This window comes from Bombina bombina, chromosome 3 (assembly GCF_027579735.1).
Source record: "Bombina bombina isolate aBomBom1 chromosome 3, aBomBom1.pri, whole genome shotgun sequence".
In the NCBI taxonomy this organism is placed as follows: domain Eukaryota; kingdom Metazoa; phylum Chordata; class Amphibia; order Anura; family Bombinatoridae; genus Bombina; species Bombina bombina.
In genome coordinates this window covers 564,414,071-564,432,488 of record NC_069501.1, presented here as the reverse complement: position 1 = coordinate 564,432,488, position 18,418 = coordinate 564,414,071, and the positions used below count along the sequence as shown (strand labels likewise).

The following is an 18,418-nucleotide window of genomic DNA, read 5'->3' as shown; positions in this document are numbered from 1 at the left end:
GGCAGTGAAGGGGTTAATTAGGTAGCCTAAAAGGTTAATGTTGGCTTTAGTGTAGAGATTAACCTCCTACCTGACACTCACCACCCCCTGATCCCTACCTGATCTCTCCCAAACGGCTCTCTTCCCTCCCCCACTGGTAACCCCCATCTTAGGTACTGGCAGACAGTCTGCCAGTATGGAAAGAAAAAAAAACATAAAATTATGCTTACCTGATAATTTAATTTCCATTGTTAGGAGAGTCCGCGGCTTCTTTCATTACTTGTGGGAAATACAGAACTTGGCCACCAGGAGGCGCCAAAGACACCCCACCCATATGCCTGAATAACTCCCCCACTCCCCTCATATCCCAGTCATTCTGCCGGGGGGAACAAGGAACAGTAGGCGAAATATCAGGGTATAAAAGGTGCCAGAAGAAAAACTAAAGAAATTTAGGTCCGCCCAACAGAGAACCGGGAGGGAACCGTGGACTCTCCTCGTAAAGATGGAAATGAAGTTATCAGGTAAGAATAATTTATGTTTTCCCATCTAATACAAGGAGAGTCCACGGCTTCATTACTCGTGGGAAACAAATACCCAGGCTCTGGAGGACACTGAATGAAAAACGGGAGGGTAACAAGGAGGCAGACCCTATTCTGAGGGCACCACAGCCTGCAAAACCTTTCTCCCAAAAGCTGCTTCAGCCTAAGCAAAAATGTCAAAATTTGTAAAACTTTGTAAAAGTATGTAAGGAGGACCAGGTAGCCACCTTACAAATCTGCTCCATAGTGGCCTCATTTCCAAAGGCCCAAGAAGATGACACAGCTATAGTTGAGTGAGCCGTAATCCTCTGAGGAGTCTTATGTCCCAGCGAGCTTCTTGTGCAACAGCACCGATAGAGCCGAAATCTGTCCCCTTAAGGAACTGGCAGCAAGTCCCTTCTCCAGACCGTCCTGGAGGAAGGAAAGAATTCTTGATACCTTGACCTTAAGCCAGGAATATCCAAGAGATTCACACCAGAGTAAGTAGGTCCTCCGCACCTTATGATAGATGCAAAGGGTAACCGGCTTTCTGGCTTGAATGAGAGTATCAATGACCCTCTCAGAAAAACCTCTCCTGGCTAAGACTAAGCATTCAATCTCCACACAGTCAGCCTCAGAGAATATAGATTCTGATGCACAAAGGGGCCCTGTACCAACAGATCCCTGCGACAGGGCAACCTCCATGGAGAGGAGTATGACAACCCCACTAGATCCGCAAACCACGTCCTCCGCGGCCACGACGGAGCAATCAGAATAGTTGACATTGCTCCTGTTTGATGCGTGCCACTACACAAGGTAGAAGTGGTAACGGTGGAAATATGTATACTAGGCTGAATCCCCAAGGCACTGCTAAGGCATCTATCAGTTCCACCTGGGGATCCCTGGATAGCGACCCGTATCTGGGTAGCTTGCAGTTGAGTCTGGATGCCATGAGATCCATCTCCAAATTCCCCTTACTGTAGCAAATCTCTGCAAACACTTCAGGGTGAAGAGACCATTCCCCCGGACGAAATGATTGTCTGCTAAGAAAGTCCGCTTCACAATTGTCCACACCCGGGATGTGGATCGCTGAAAGCGAGCGTTCGTGGGTCTTTGCCCACTCCAGGATCCGAGATACTTCCCTCATGGCTAGGGAGCTTCTCGTTCCCCCCTGGTGGTTGATGTAAACCACCAAGGTAATGTTGTTCGACTGGAATCTGATGAACTTTGACGAACCCAGGAGGGGCTAAGCCTCCAGAGCGTTGAAGATCGCCCGAAGTTCCAGGATATTGATTGGGAGACAAGACTCCTTCCAATTCCACCAGCCTTGCCTTCCTGGCCCCCCCAACCGCTCCCCAACCTGAGAGACTCGTGTCCGTAGTCAGTGTCTCCGAAGATGGTCTGAGGAAGGATGTCCTCTGGGACAACTGTTCTGGATGGAGCCACCAAGAGAAAGACTCCCTCAACCCGTTGTCCAGAGATCAGTTGGGACAGGTCCGAATGACCGCCGTTCTATTGCCTCAGCATGCACAGCTGAAGAGGCCGGAGATGGAATCTGGCGAAAGGAATGACATCTATAGTGGATACCATGAGCCCAATCACCTCCATGCATCGGGCCACTGATGGCCTTGAGGAGGATTGAAGGGCAAGACAGCTGGAGACAATCTTGCAACGTCTCTAGTCTGTTAGGAATATCTTCATGGCAACGGAGTCTATTATCATACCCAGGAACTCCACTCTGGTACTGGGAACCAGAGAACTCTTTCCTGCGTTTACATTCCATCCATGAGATTGCAGAAGCAGGAGAAGAAATCTTGATTGATCCTCTGCCAACTGGTAGGACGGAGCCTGAACCAGAATGTCATCCAGATAAGGAGCCACTGCTATCTAGATCTTGCCACCGCGAGCAGAGCTCCCAGAACCTTTGTGAAGATTCTTGGAGCAGTAGCCAGCCCGAAGAGAAGAGCTACAAACGAAGTGCTGATCCAGAAAGGCGAACCTTAAAGGAACAGTTCACTCAAATAATGTGTTATTTTTAATTGAAAGTAATTTATAATTAGCATATGACAAACAAATAAGAAAGTTTGCCTAAAAAATTATATTTGTTTTTTTACTACAATGAATTTAACAGGCCTGTCTATACCCTTGCTTTCCAAATTAATATGTACGTTTAGCCCTTTCATCGCTGTTGTGACCCGCCCTCAACATGCTGTCACCCAGAAGTTTCAGTCACTAATAGGCTGTATCAGCCGACAGCTTGTTGTTCTTACTCCTCCCCCTGCCATGAGACTAAAGTTACAGCCTTACAGTAATAATGATAACTTTAATTTAGTTTAATTAATTCAAATGTTACTGTAGACACACACTTAGTATGTGTAACGTGTGGGTCAAGGAGCTGAAGAACACAGCAGTGCAATAACGTGTGTGCTGTCCCGGTAAGAGTGCTGTCACTGTCAGTCCCGCATTGCCTCCCCCCAGCCCCCACGCTACAGCACATTTTTAATTATTTATTTTAAATTCCTATTGGGTCCTCCCGCTTAGTGGTACGTCAATCACATGACGTTTCCACAAGTGAATCTGCAATCACATGTTATCTAACGTACTCCTGTCCTGAGCTGGCTCTGCAGTTTCTCTGGTCTGGCCGTTCCTGCTAGAAGCCGTTTCCTTCCCTCCCCCCTCCTTCCTCCCGAGTGCGGTGCCGAAAGCCTGTGTGCTACAGCTACACGCAGGAGAGGAGAGAATTCAGTGAAGGTAAGAGGGGCTGATTTATCCAAGTTCTGAATTATGCTGCGCTCAGTCAGTGCCCTCTGACAGGACATAAACCTCCCTGTCCCCCAGCTCACACCAGAACACAGACTTCTTTGTAACCTTACTCCATTCCATCCTTCATTTTAAGGGATGCAGTTGCATTCGTAATAATTGCCTTATGTCATTTTACTTTTAGCGGCTATGTGCTGTTTGGAGACTTGAAGGGTCTGTTCCTCTGTCAGAGTTTACTTTCTATTTGTTATCGCTTAGGGCATAGCATTACTAAGACCAGCTTGTTATACATGCTACACAGTAACGTTGCTGTTTTTTGTTGCTATATCACTGGTTTACATAGTAGCTCTCTAATTTGGAGTGCTGATAAATTAATTAAGTTGTTTATAGCGACATATCTGTATTTTACATATGTGTAACTGTAGCACCTAATTATATTATAAAATATGACTTGGATTACAGTTGTTCAAATATTGGTGTGCTTAATATGGCATTAAATATGTGTATTGGTCTGGTATATGTTTTGTTCCTATACTCATTCTAGTATATCTACATGGATAATATTAACAGTGGTGTATACATTTTTGGCATACCCTGTGTTAACTGTTGTGTCATTATTATTATTATCGGTTATTTGTAGAGCGCCAACAGATTCTGCAGCGCTATAAACAAAGGGGGAGTACAACAAAACAATTATAGGGTAGAGGGCCCTGCCAAGAGTTGCACTGTTGTAGTCAGCTCTTAAGAAGGTGATCTACAAACAGCTGGACTTTTAGGCTTACATGCTAAGAGGGTTCAGGGGATTTCAGTGGAGGAGAGGAACTGGTATTAGGAAAGGTTAGCGTAGGTTGTATGCGTCCCTGAACAGTAGAGTCTTTAGGGAGCACTTGAAGCTTTTAAAACTAGAAGAGAGTCTTGTGGAGCGAGGCAGAGAGTTCCACAAGATGGGAGCCAGTCTGGAGAAGTCCTGTAAACGGGAGTGTGATGAGGTGACAAGAGAGGAGGAGAGTAGAAGGTCATGAGTAGAGCAAAGGGGACGGGAGGGAGAGTATCTGGAGACAAGGTCTGAGATGTAGGGGGGAGCAGTGCAGTTGAGGGCTTTGTATGTAAGAGTGAGAGTTTTGTGTTTGATCCTAGAGGCAAGAGGAAGCCAGTGAAGGGATTGGCAGAGAGGCGCAGCAGATGAAGAGCGACGTGTAAGGAAGATGAGTCTGGCAGAGGCATTCATTATGGATTGTAAAGGAGCGAGGCGGCAGGTGGGGAGACCAGAGAGGACAGAGTTGCAGTAATCAAGACGGGAAAGAATGAGAGAGTGGATTAAATTCTTAGTTGTGTCTTGTGTAAGGAAGTGTCTAATTTTAGAGATGTTTTTAAGGTGGAAGCGGCAGGCTGTAGCCAAGGACTGAATGTGAGGAGTGAAGGAAAGATCTGAGTCAAATGTGACCCCGAGACATCGGGCATGCGGGGTAGGGGTAATGATGGAGTTGTCGACAGTTATAGAGATATTGGGGGTGGAGATTTTGGAAGAAGGGGGGAAAATGAGGAGCTCAGTTTTGGAGAGATTTAGCTTGAGGTAGTGAGAGGACATCCAGGAAGAGATGTGAGAAAGACAGTTAGTGACACGGGTTAGCAAGGAAACAGAATTTATGCTTACCTGATAAATTACTTTCTCCAACGGAGTGTCCGGTCCACGGCGTCATCCTTACTTGTGGGATATTCTCTTCCCCAACAGGAAATGGCAAAGAGCCCAGCAAAGCTGGTCATATGATCCCTCCTAGGCTCCGCCTACCCCAGTCATTCGACCGACGTACAGGAGGAAATATGCATAGGAGAAACCATATGATACCGTGGTGACTGTAGTTAGAGAAAATAATTCATCAGACCTGATTAAAAAAACCAGGGCGGGCCGTGGACCGGACACACCGTTGGAGAAAGTAATTTATCAGGTAAGCATAAATTCTGTTTTCTCCAACATAGGTGTGTCCGGTCCACGGCGTCATCCTTACTTGTGGGAACCAATACCAAAGCTTTAGGACACGGATGAAGGGAGGGAGCAAATCAGGTCACCTAAATGGAAGGCACCACGGCTTGCAAAACCTTTCTCCCAAAAATAGCCTCTGAAGAAGCAAAAGTATCAAATTTGTAAAATTTGGCAAAAGTGTGCAGTGAAGACCAAGTCGCTGCCTTACATATCTGGTCAACAGAAGCCTCGTTCTTGAAGGCCCATGTGGAAGCCACAGCCCTAGTGGAGTGAGCTGTGATTCTTTCAGGAGGCTGCCGTCCGGCAGTCTCATAAGCCAAACGGATAATGCTTTTAAGCCAAAAAGAAAGAGAGGTAGAAGTTGCTTTTTGACCTCTCCTTTTACCAGAATAAACAACAAACAAAGAAGAAGTTTGTCTGAAATCTTTAGTGGCCTCTAAATAGAATTTTAGAGCACGGACTACGTCCAAATTGTGTAACAAACGTTCCTTCTTTGAAACTGGATTTGGGCACAAAGAAGGTACAACTATCTCCTGGTTAATATTCTTGTTGGAAACAACTTTCGGAAGAAAACCAGGCTTAGTACGCAAAACCACCTTATCTGCATGGAACACCAGATAGGGCGGAGAACACTGCAGAGCAGATAACTCAGAAACTCTTCTAGCAGAAGAAATTGCAACCAAAAACAAAACTTTCCAAGATAATAACTTAATATCTACGGAATGTAAGGGTTCAAACGGAACCCCTTGAAGAACTGAAAGAACTAGATTAAGACTCCAGGGAGGAGTCAAAGGTCTGTAAACAGGCTTGATTCTAACCAGAGCCTGAACAAACGCTTGAACGTCTGGCAAAGCTGCCAGCCTTTTGTGAAGTAAAACAGATAACGCAGAAATCTGTCCCTTCAGAGAACTTGCAGATAATCCCTTCTCCAAACCCTCTTGAAGAAAGGATAAAATCCTAGGAATTTTTATCTTGTTCCATGGGAATCCTTTAGATTCACACCAACAGATATATTTTTTCCATATCTTATGGTAAATTTTTCTAGTCACAGGCTTTCTAGCCTGAATCAGAGTATCTATTACAGAATCTGAAAACCCACGCTTTGATAAAATCAAGCGTTCAATCTCCAAGCAGTCAGTTGGAGAGAAACCAGATTCGGATGTTCGAATGGACCTTGAACAAGAAGGTCCTGTCTCAAAGGTAGCTTCCATGGTGGAGCCGATGACATATTCACCAGGTCTGCATACCAAGTCCTGCGTGGCCACGCAGGAGCTATCAAGATCACTGAAGCCCTCTCCTGGTTGATCCTGGCTACCAGCCTGGGAATGAGAGGAAACGGTGGGAAAACATAAGCTAGGTTGAAGGTCCAAGGTGCTACTAGTGCATCTACTAGAGTCGCCTTGGGATCCCTGGATCTGGACCCGTAACAAGGAACCTTGAAGTTCTGACGAGACGCCATCAGATCCATGTCTGGAATGCCCCATAATTGAGTTATTTGGGCAAAGATTTCCGGGTGGAGTTCCCACTCCCCCGGATGGAAGGTCTGACGACTCAGAAAATCCGCTTCCCAATTTTCCACTCCTGGGATGTGGATTGCAGACAAGTGGCAGGAGTGATCCTCCGCCCATTGAATTATCTTGGTCACTTCCTCCATCGCCAGGGAACTCCTTGTTCCCCCCTGATGGTTGATATATGCAACTGTCGTCATGTTGTCTGATTGAAACCTTATGAATTTGGCCTTTGCTAGATGAGGCCAAGCTTTGAGACCATTGAATATCGCTCTCAGTTCCAGAATGTTTATCGGGAGAAGAGATTCTTCCCGAGACCATAGACCCTGAGCTTTCAGGGGTTCCCAGACCGCGCCCCAGCCCACCAAACTGGCGTCGGTCGTGACAATGACCCACTCTGGTCTGCGGAAGCTCATTCCCTGTGACAGGTTGTCCAGGATTAGCCACCAACGGAGTGAATCTCTGGTCCTTTGATCTACTTGAATCGTCGGAGACAAGTCTGTATAATTCCCATTCCACTGTCTGAGCATGCACAGTTGTAATGGTCTTAGATGAATTCGTGCAAAAAACTATGTCCATTGCTGCAACCATCAATCCTATTACTTCCATGCACTGCGCTATGGAAGGACGAAGAACAGAATGAAGAACTTGACAAGAGCTTAGAAGTTTTGATTTTCTGACCTCTGTCAGAAAAATCCTAATTTCTAAGGAGTCTATTATTGTTCCCAAAAAGGGAACTCTTGTTGACGGGGAAAGAGAACTTTTTTCTATGTTCACTTTCCATCCGTGAGATCTGAGAAAGGCTAGGACGATGTCCGTATGAGCCTTTGCTTTTGACAGAGACGACGCTTGAATCAGGATGTCGTCCAAGTACGGTACTACTGCAATGCCCCTTGGTCTTAGAACCGCTAGAAGGGACCCTAGTACCTTTGTGAAAATTCTCGGAGCAGTGGCTAATCCGAATGGAAGTGCCACAAACTGGTAATGCGTGTCCAGAAAAGCGAACCTTAGGAACTGATGATGTTCCTTGTGGATAGGAATATGGAGGTACGCATCCTTTAAATCCACCGTGGTCATAAATTGACCTTCCTGGATGGTAGGAAGGATCGTTCGAATGGTTTCCATTTTGAACGATGGAACCCTGAGAAATTTGTTTAGGATCTTGAAATCTAGAATTGGTCTGAATGTTCCCTCTTTTTGGGAACTATGAACAGGTTGGAGTAAAACCCCATCCCTTGTTCTCTTATTGGAACTGGATGAATTACTCCCATCTTTAACAGGTCTTCTACACAATGTAAGAATGCCTGTCTTTTTATTTGGTTTGAAGATAATTGAGACCTGTGGAACCTTCCCCTTGGGGGTAGTTCCTTGAATTCCAGGAGATAACCTTGAGAAACTATTTCTAGTGCCCAAGGATCCTGAACATCTCTTGCCCAGGCCTGAGCAAAGAGAGAAAGTCTGCCCCCCACCAGATCCGGTCCCGGATCGGGGGCCATCCCTTCATGCTGTTTTGGTAGCAGTGGCAGGCTTCTTGACCTGCTTACCCTTGTTCCAGCCTTGCATCGGTCTCCAGGCTGGTTTGGGTTGAGAAGGATTACCCTCTTGCTTAGAGGATGTAGAAGTAGAGGCTGGTCCGTTTCTGCGAAAGGGACGAAAATTAGGCTTATTTCTAGCCTTAAAAGACCTATCCTGAGGAAGGGCGTGGCCCTTTCCTCCGGTGATGTCTGAAATAATCTCTTTCAAATCAGGACCAAACAGTGTTTTGCCCTTGAAAGGGATGTTAAGCAATTTTGTCTTGGAAGACACATCCGCTGACCAAGACTTTAGCCAGAGCGCTCTGCGCGCCACGATAGCAAACCCTGAATTTTTCGCCGCTAATCTCGCTAATTGCAAAGCGGCATCTAGAATAAAAGAGTTAGCCAATTTAAGTGCATGAACTCTGTCCATAACCTCCTCATACGAAGATTCTTTATTGAGCGACTTTTCTAGTTCTTCGAACCAGAAACACGCTGCCGTAGTGACAGGAACAATGCATGAAATTGGTTGTAGAAGGTAACCTTGCTGAACAAACATTTTTTTAAGCAAACCCTCTAATTTTTTATCCATAGGATCTTTAAAAGCACAACTATCTTCTATGGGAATAGTAGTGCGTTTGTTTAGAGTAGAGACCGCCCCCTCGACCTTAGGGACTGTCTGCCATAAGTCCTTTCTGGGGTCGACTATAGGAAATAATTTCTTAAATATAGGGGGAGGAACAAAAGGTATGCCGGGCCTTTCCCATTCCTTGTTTACTATGTCCGCCACCCGCTTGGGTATAGGAAAAACATCGGGGGGCACCGGAACCTCTAGGAACTTGTCCATCTTACATAATTTCTCTGGAATGACCAAATTGTCACAATCATCCAGAGTAGATAATACCTCCTTAAGCAGTGCGCGGAGATGTTCTAATTTAAATTTAAATGTTACAATATCAGGTTCAGCTTGTTGAGAAATTTTTCCTGAATCTGAAATTTCTCCCTCAGACAAAACCTCCCTCCTGGCCCCTTCAGATTGGTGTGAGGGTATGTCAGAAACGTTATCATCAGCGTCCTCTTGCTCTTCAGTGTTTAAAACAGAGCAATCGCGCTTTCTTTGATAAGTAGGCATTTTAGATAAAATATTTGCAATAGAATTATCCATAACAGCCGTTAATTGTTGCATAGTAATAAGTATTGGCGCACTAGATGTACTAGGGGCCTCTTGTGTGGGCAAAACTGGTGTAGACACAGAAGGGGGTGATGCAGTACCATGCTTACTCCCCTCATCTGAAGAATCATCTTGGGCACTATTATTATCTGTGGCATCATTGTCCCTACTTTGTTTGGACACCATGTCACAATTATCACATATATTTAAATGGGGAGACACATTGGCTTTCATACATATAGAACATCGTTTATCTGATGGTTCAGACATGTTAAACAGGCTTAAACTTGTCAACAAAGCACAAAAAACGTTTTAAAATAAAACCGTTACTGTCACTTTAAATTTTAAACAGAACACACTTTATTACTGAATATGCGAAAAAGTATGAAGCAATTGTTCAAAATTCACCAAAATTTCACCACAGTGTCTTAAAGCCTTAAAAGTATTGCACACCAAATTTGAAAGCTTTAACCCTTAAAATAACGGAACCGGAGCCGTTTTTACATTTAACCCCTATACAGTCCCAGGAATCTGCTTTGCTGAGACCCAACCAAGCCCAGAGGGGAGTACGATACCAAATGACGCCTTCTATAAGCTTTTTAAGTGGATCTTAGCTCCTCACACATGCATCTGCATGCCTTGCCTTCCAAAAACAACTGCGCATTAGTGGCGCGAAAATGAGGCTCTGCCTATGACTAGAGAAGGCCCCCATCTGAAAAAGGTGTCCATACAGTGCCTGCCGTTTGTTAACAACAATCCCCAAGATTATAACAACTATAAAGAGCTATAATCTGTCAAATATGCTTAGGAAAGTAATCGTTTTAGCCCAGAAAAATGTCTACCAGTTTTTTAAGCCCTATATAAAGCCTTTATTCTTTTACTTAATCTAAGAAAATGGCTTACCGGTCCCCATAGGGAAAATGACAGCCTTCCAGCATTACCAAGTCGTGTTAGAAATGTGGCCAGTCATACCTCAGGCAGAAAAGTCTGCCAACTGCTTCCCCCAACTGAAGTTACTTCATTTAAACACCAAAAAACTCTTAGCCATCTCCGTGGAGATGTTGCCTGTGCAACGGCAAAGAGAATGACTGGGGTAGGCGGAGCCTAGGAGGGATCATATGACCAGCTTTGCTGGGCTCTTTGCCATTTCCTGTTGGGGAAGAGAATATCCCACAAGTAAGGATGACGCCGTGGACCGGTCACACCTATGTTGGAGAAAGGAGATAGGTCTGGTGCAGAGAAGTAGATTTGGGTGTCATCGGCATACAAATGACATTGGAAACCGTGGAACTTAATTAGGGAACCTAGTGATGACGTATAGATTGAGAAGAGAAGGGGACCGAGGACAAAGCCTTGCGGTACTCCGACAGAAAGTGGTGATGGGGCAGAGGAGGCCCCAGAGAAGGCTACACTGAAGGTACGGTTTGACAGGGAGGAAGAGAGCCATGAAAGGGCTGTGTCACAGATGCCGAAGGATTGGAGGGTTTGGAGCAAAAGAGGGTGGTCGACAGTGTCAAAGGCTGCGGACAGATCAAGGAGGATAAGCAGAGAGAAGTGGCCTTTTGATTTAGCTGTAAGTAGGTCGTTGGTGACCTTAACAATAGCTGTCTCTGTGGAGTGATAGGGACGAAATCCAGATTGCAGCGGGTCAAGAAGGGAGTTTAACATAAGGAAATGGGATAGGCGTGCATATATTAGTTTTTCGAGAAGCTTTGAAGCAAGAGGGAGGAGGGAAATAGGGTGGTAGTTGGATGGGGAGGTAGGATCAAGGGAAGGTTTTTTGAGGATAGGTGTGACCAGTGCATGTTTCATCGATGAGGGAAATGTACCAGTGCTGAGGGAGAGTTTGAAAAACATAATTTATGCTTACCTGATAAATTCCTTTCTTCTGTAGTGTGATCAGTCCACGGGTCATCATTACTTCTGGGATATTACTCCTCCCCAACAGGAAGTGCAAGAGGATTCACCCAGCAGAGCTGCATATAGCTCCTCCCCTCTACGTCACTCCCAGTCATTCGACCAAGGACCAACGAGAAAGGAAAAGCCAAGGGTGAAGTGGTGACTGGAGTATAAATTAAAAAATATTTACCTGCCTTAAAAACAGGGCGGGCCGTGGACTGATCACACTACAGAAGAAAGGAATTTATCAGGTAAGCATAAATTATGTTTTCTTCTGTTAAGTGTGGTCAGTCCACGGGTCATCATTACTTCTGGGATACCAATACCAAAGCAAAAGTACACGGATGACGGGAGGGATAGGCAGGCTCTTTATACAAAAGGAACCACTGCCTGAAGAACCTTTCTCCCAAAAATAGCCTCCGATGAAGCAAAAGTGTCAAATTTGTAAAATTTGGAAAAAGTATGAAGCGAAGACCAAGTTGCAGCCTTGCAAATCTGTTCAACAGAGGCCTCATTCTTGAAGGCCCAAGTGGAAGCCACAGCTCTAGTAGAATGAGCTGTAATTCTTTCAGGAGGCTGCTGTCCAGCAGTCTCATAAGCTAAATGAATTATGCTACGAAGCCAAAAAGAAAGAGAGGTAGCGGAAGCTTTTTGACCTCTCCTCTGCCCAGAGTAAATGACAAACAGAGAAGACGTTTGTCGAAATTCCTTAGTTGCCTGTAAGTAAAATTTTAGAGCACGGACTACATCCAGGTTGTGCAGTAGACGTTCCTTCTTTGAAGAAGGATTTGGGCATAAAGAAGGAACAACAATCTCTTGATTGATATTCCTGTTAGTAACTACCTTAGGTAAGAACCCAGGTTTAGTACGCAGGACTACCTTATCCGAATGAAAAATCAAATAAGGAGAATCACAATGTAAGGCTGATAATTCAGAGACTCTTCGAGCCGAGGAAATAGCCATTAAAAATAGAACTTTCCAAGATAACAACTTTATATCAATGGAATGAAGGGGTTCAAACGGAACGCCCTGTAAAACATTAAGAACAAGGTTTAAACTCCATGGTGGAGCAACAGTTTTAAACACAGGCTTAATTCTGGCCAAAGCCTGACAAAAAGCCTGGACGTCAGGAACTTCTGACAGACGTTTGTGTAACAGAATGGACAGAGCTGAGATCTGTCCCTTTAATGAACTAGCAGATAAACCCTTTTCTAAACCTTCTTGTAGAAAAGACAATATCCTAGGAATCCTAACCTTACTCCAAGAGTAACCTTTGGATTCACACCAATATTAGGTATTTACGCCATATCTTATGGTAAATCTTTCTGGTAACAGGTTTCCTAGCCTGTATTAAGGTATCAATAACTGACTCAGAAAATCCACGTCTTGATAAAATCAAGCGTTCAATTTCCAAGCAGTCAGCTTCAGAGAAGTTAGATTTTGATGTTTGAAGGGACCCTGTATCAGAAGGTCCTGTTTCAGAGGTAGAGACCAAGGTGGACAGGATGACATGTCCACCAGGTCTGCATACCAAGTCCTGCGTGGCCACGCAGGTGCTATTAGAATCACTGATGCTCTCTCTTGTTTGATTCTGGCAATCAATCGAGGAAGCAACGGGAAGGGTGGAAACACGTAAGCCATCCTGAAGTCCCAAGGTGCTGTCAGAGCATCTATCAGGACTGCTCCTGGATCCCTGGATCTGGACCCGTAACGAGGAAGCTTGGCGTTCTGTCGAGACGCCATGAGATCTATCTCTGGTTTGCCCCAACGTCGAAGTATTTGGGCAAAGACCTCCGGATGAAGTTCCCACTCCCCCGGATGAAAAGTCTGACGACTTAAGAAATCCGCCTCCCAGTTCTCCACTCCCGGGATGTGGATTGCTGACAGGTGGCAAGAGTGAGACTCTGCCCAGCAAATTATCTTTGATACTTCCATCATAGCTAGGGAGCTTCTTGTCCCTCCCTGATGGTTGATGTAAGCTACAGTCGTGATGTTGTCCGACTGAAACCTGATGAACCCCCGAGTTGTCAACTGGGGCCAAGCCAGGAGGGCATTGAGAACTGCTCTCAATTCCAGAATGTTTATTGGCAGGAGACTCTCCCCCTGACTCCATTGTCCCTGAGCCTTCAGAGAATTCCAGACGGCACCCCAACCTAGAAGGCTGGCGTCTGTTGTTACAATTGTCCAGTCTGGTCTGCTGAATGGCATCCCCCTGGACAGATGTGGCCGAGAAAGCCACCATAGAAGAGAATTTCTGGTCTCTTGATCCAGATTCAGAGAAGGGGATACGTCTGAGTAATCCCCATTCCACTGACTTAGCATGCACAGTTGCAGTGGTCTGAGGTGTAAGCGTGCAAAGGGTACTATGTCCATTGCCGCTACCATTAAGCCGATTACCTCCATGCATTGAGCCACTGACGGGTGTTGAATGGAATGAAGGGTGCGGCAAGCACTTTGAAGTCTTGTTAGCCTGTCCTCTGTCAGGTAAATCTTCATTTCTACAGAATCTATAAGAGTCCCCAGGAAGGGAACTCTTGTGAGTGGAACGAGTGAACTTTTCTTTTCGTTCACCTTCCATCCATGTGACCTTAGAAATGCCAGCACTAACTCTGTATGAGACTTGGCAGTTTGAAAGCTTGAAGCTTGTATCAGAATGTCGTCTAGGTATGGAGCTACCGAGATTCCCCGCGGTCTTAGTACCGCCAGAAGAGCACCCAGAACCTTTGTGAAGATTCTTGGAGCTGTAGCCAATCCGAATGGAAGAGCCACAAACTGGTAATGCCTGTCTAGGAAGGCAAACCTTAGGTACCGATAATGATCTTTGTGAATCGGTATGTGAAGGTAAGCATCTTTTAAATCTACAGTGGTCATGTATTGACCCTCTTGGATCATAGGTAAAATTGTCCGAATAGTCTCCATCTTGAACGATGGAACTCTTAGGAATTTGTTTAGGATCTTTAAGTCCAGGATTGGTCTGAAAGTTCCCTCTTTTTTGGGAACCACAAACAGATTTGAGTAAAACCCCTGTCCCTGTTCCGATCGTGGAACTGGATGGATTACTCCCATTAACAAGAGCTCTTGTACGCAGCGTAGAAACGCCTCTTTCTTTGTCTGGATTGTTGACAATCTTGACAGATGAAATCTCTCTCTTGGAGGAGAGTATTTGAAGTCCAGAAGGTATCCCTGAGATATTATCTCTAGCGCCCAGGGATCCTGAACATCTCTTGCCCAAGCCTGGGCGAAGAGAGAAAGTCTGCCCCCCACTAGATCCGATCCCGGATCGGGGGCCCTCAATTCATGCTGTTTTAGGGGCAGCAGCAGGTTTCCTAGTCTGCTTGCCCTTGTTCCAGTACTGGTTAGGTTTCCAGCCTTGTCTGTAGCGAGCAACAGCTCCTTCCTGTTTTGGTGCAGAGGAAGTTGATGCTGCTCCTGCTTTGAAATTACGAAAGGAACGAAAATTAGACTGTCTAGTCTTGGCTTTGGCTTTGTCCTGAGGCAGGGCATGGCCTTTACCTCCTGTAATGTCAGCGATAATCTCTTTCAACCCGGGCCCGAATAAGGTCTGCCCTTTGAAAGGTATATTAAGCAATTTAGACTTAGAAGTAACATCAGCTGACCAGGATTTTAGCCACAGCGCCCTGCGTGCCTGAATGGCGAATCCTGAATTCTTCGCCGTAAGTTTAGTAAGATGTACTACGGCCTCCGAAATGAATGAATTAGATAGTTTAAGGACTCTAAGCCTGTCCGTAATGTCGTCCAGAGTAGCTGAACCAATGTTCTCTTCCAGAGACTCAATCCAGAATGCCGCTGCAGCCGTGATCGGCGCAATGCATGCAAGGGGTTGCAATATAAAACCTTGTTGAACAAACATTTTCTTAAGGTAACCCTCTAACTTTTTATCCATTGGATCTGAAAAAGCACAGCTATCCTCCACCGGGATAGTGGTACGCTTAGCTAAGGTAGAAACTGCTCCCTCCACCTTAGGGACCGTTTGCCATAAGTCCCTTGTGGTGGCGTCTATTGGAAACATTTTTCTAAATATCGGAGGGGGTGAGAACGGCACACCGGGTCTATCCCACTCCTTAGTAACAATTTCAGTAAGTCTCTTAGGTATAGGAAAAACCTCAGTACTCGTCGGTACCGCAAAATATTTATCCAACCTACACATTTTCTCTGGTATTGCAACTGTGTTACAATCATTCAGAGCCGCTAACACCTCCCCTAGTAATACACGGAGGTTTTCCAGTTTAAATTTAAAATTTGAAATATCTGAATCCAGTCTGTTTGGATCAGAACCGTCACCCACAGAATGAAGTTCTCCGTCCTCATGTTCTGCCACCTGTGACGCAGTGTCTGACATGGCCCTAATATTATCAGCGCACTCTGTTCTCACCCCAGAGTGATCACGCTTACCTCTTAGTTCTGGTAATTTAGCCAAAACCTCAGTCATAACAGTAGCCATATCCTGTAATGTGATTTGTAATGGCCGCCCAGATGTACTCGGCGCTACAATATCACGCACCTCCCTCTGAGCGGGAGATGTAGGTACTGACACGTGAGGCGAGTTAGTCGGCATAACTCTCCCCTCGTTGTTTGGTGAAATTTGTTCAATTTGTACAGATTGACCTTTATTTAAAGTAGCATCAATACAGTTAGTACATAAATTTCTATTGGGCTCCACTTTGGCATTGCAACAAATGACACAGGTATCATCCTCTGAATCAGACATGTTTAACACACTAGCAAATAAACTTGCAACTTGGAAATACAATTCAATTAGAATAATATTAAAACGTACTGTGCCTTTAAGAAGCACAGAAGATCTATGACAGTTGAAAATTAATAAATTGAAACAGTTATAGCCTCAATCCTTGTAAACAACACAACTTTAGCAAAGGTTTAATCCCATTAGCAAAGATAACAAATTCTGAAAGCAGGAAACAAATTACAGAATAAACGTTTTTTATCTCAGTCAAACTATAATTCTCACAGCTCTGCTGAGAGAAATTACCTCCCTCAAAATAAGTTTTGAAGACCCCTGAGCTCTGTAGAGATGAACCGGATCATGCAGGGAATACAATGAGTTGCTGACTGAAATATTTGATGCATAGTAAAAGCGCCAAAAAACGGCCCCTCCCCCTCACACACAGCAGTATTATAGATTATAGCCTGATGAAACAGCCCATAGGCGGCTGAGAAACGCGTCGCTGTGTTATTAAAGATTTTTACTTTTATATACACTTGCTGGTGTGGTATTTTTGACCTAATAACCTGTTGTGGGGTTTCATACACCCCTCTCCTATCCACCGTTATACTACTGGAAGCGGAGGATCACTTGCCGTGGTTTGTCTACTGGGCGACTTATGGTTCCAGCTTGCTGATATTGCACCTGGAGGTGCTTTATTTCCTGTGAGTATACCCATTAGGGCTATATTCTCCCTGGGCTCAAACAATACTAGGCCATGTTGGTTTGCCTCTCTCTTTTCTAGGCATAGGATCTTAGGCTCTCAAGGAACACCGACTGGATCTATTTGGAGGTATATCAGTGAGCTGAACTACTGTGAAGTTTCAGCCTGCCCCACTAGCACCACCTGGGTGCTTGACGTTTGTGAGTATATATAGTGCCTTCTATATATTTATTTCTTTGTTTTGGTGGTACTGGGCCATGGTGGCGCCTCTGTGTTCTTCTATTTGCAGTATCTAACCATCAGGACGACCATCCTTTGACAGAGTGCTGCCGCCAGATAGTGGGACTTGATTGATGAATGGACATTAACATACCTATACCCACTGTATAGTTCACTGTTCTGTTGTTTTATCCTGTGTTACTGTGTGTATTGTTTTATGTCTAGGTTCTAGACTATTTACCTATCTGATTTTTTGGCAACTGGGAGGCGCACCCTAAAGGGTGTGGTGTGCATTTGTGTATACCACTCCCCACATTATAAACTATAATTCTCACAGCTCTGCTGAGAGAAATTACCTCCCTCAAAATAAGTTTTGAAGACCCCTGAGCTCTGTAGAGATGAACCGGATCATGCAGGGAATACAATGAGTTGCTGACTGAAATATTTGATGCATAGTAAAAGCGCCAAAAAACGGCCCCTCCCCCTCACACACAGCAGTGAGGGAGAACAGAAACTGTCAGAAAAACAGATTAAGCAACTGCCAAGTGGAAAAATAGTGCCCAAACATTTATTCACACAGTACCTCAGCAAATGAAAACGATTTTACATTCCAGCAAAAACGTTAAACATAATCTCTAGTTATTAAACAGCTTTATGTATTTCTTACAGTGTAATTCTAGTGAAGTACCATTCCCCAGAATACTGAAGTGTAAAGTATACATACATGACATTATATCGGTATGGCAGGATTTTCTCATCAATTCCATTGTCAGAAAATAAAAACTGCTACATACCTCTATGCAGATTCATCTGCCCGCTGTCCCCTGATCTGAAGTTTACCTCACTCCTCAGATGGCCGAGAACAGCAATATGATCTTAACTACTCCGGCTAAAATCATAGCAAAACTCTGGTAGATTCTTCTTCAAACTCTGCCAGAGAGGTAATAACACACTCCGGTGCTATTTTAAAATAACAAACTTTTGATTGAAGATATAAAACTAAGTATAATCACCATAGTCCTCTCACACATCCTATCTAGTCGTTGGGTGCAAGAGAATGACTGGGAGTGACGTAGAGGGGAGGAGCTATATGCAGCTCTGCTGGGTGAATCCTCTTGCACTTCCTGTTGGGGAGGAGTAATATCCCAGAAGTAATGATGACCCGTGGACTGATCACACTTAACAGAAGAAATGTGTGTTAGTATAGGGGTAAGGGTAGCAAAGAGAGAGGGAAGCAGCTGTGAGGGGATAGGGTCAAGGGGACAGGTAGTGAGGTGAGAGCGCAGTATAAGTGCTGAAACTTCCTCCTCAGTAACAGGGGAGAATGAACTAAGTTTCAGGTTATGAGGGTTGTGGTTGAGTGAGAGCATTTGAGGGGGGGAGAGAATGGAATTATGTTGAGAGCTGATTTCATGTCTGATGGAGTCAATTTTGTTAATGAAGTGACTGGCAAAGTCTTGA

General features: G+C 44.8%; 1 protein-coding gene across 8 annotated transcripts in view; it reads right to left on the bottom strand.

Annotated features, from left to right (window-relative positions):
- PUM1 (pumilio RNA binding family member 1) overlaps positions 1 to 18,418 on the bottom strand; it is a 604,766-nt gene that overhangs the window by 455,082 nt on the left and 131,266 nt on the right. The window lies entirely within an intron of this gene.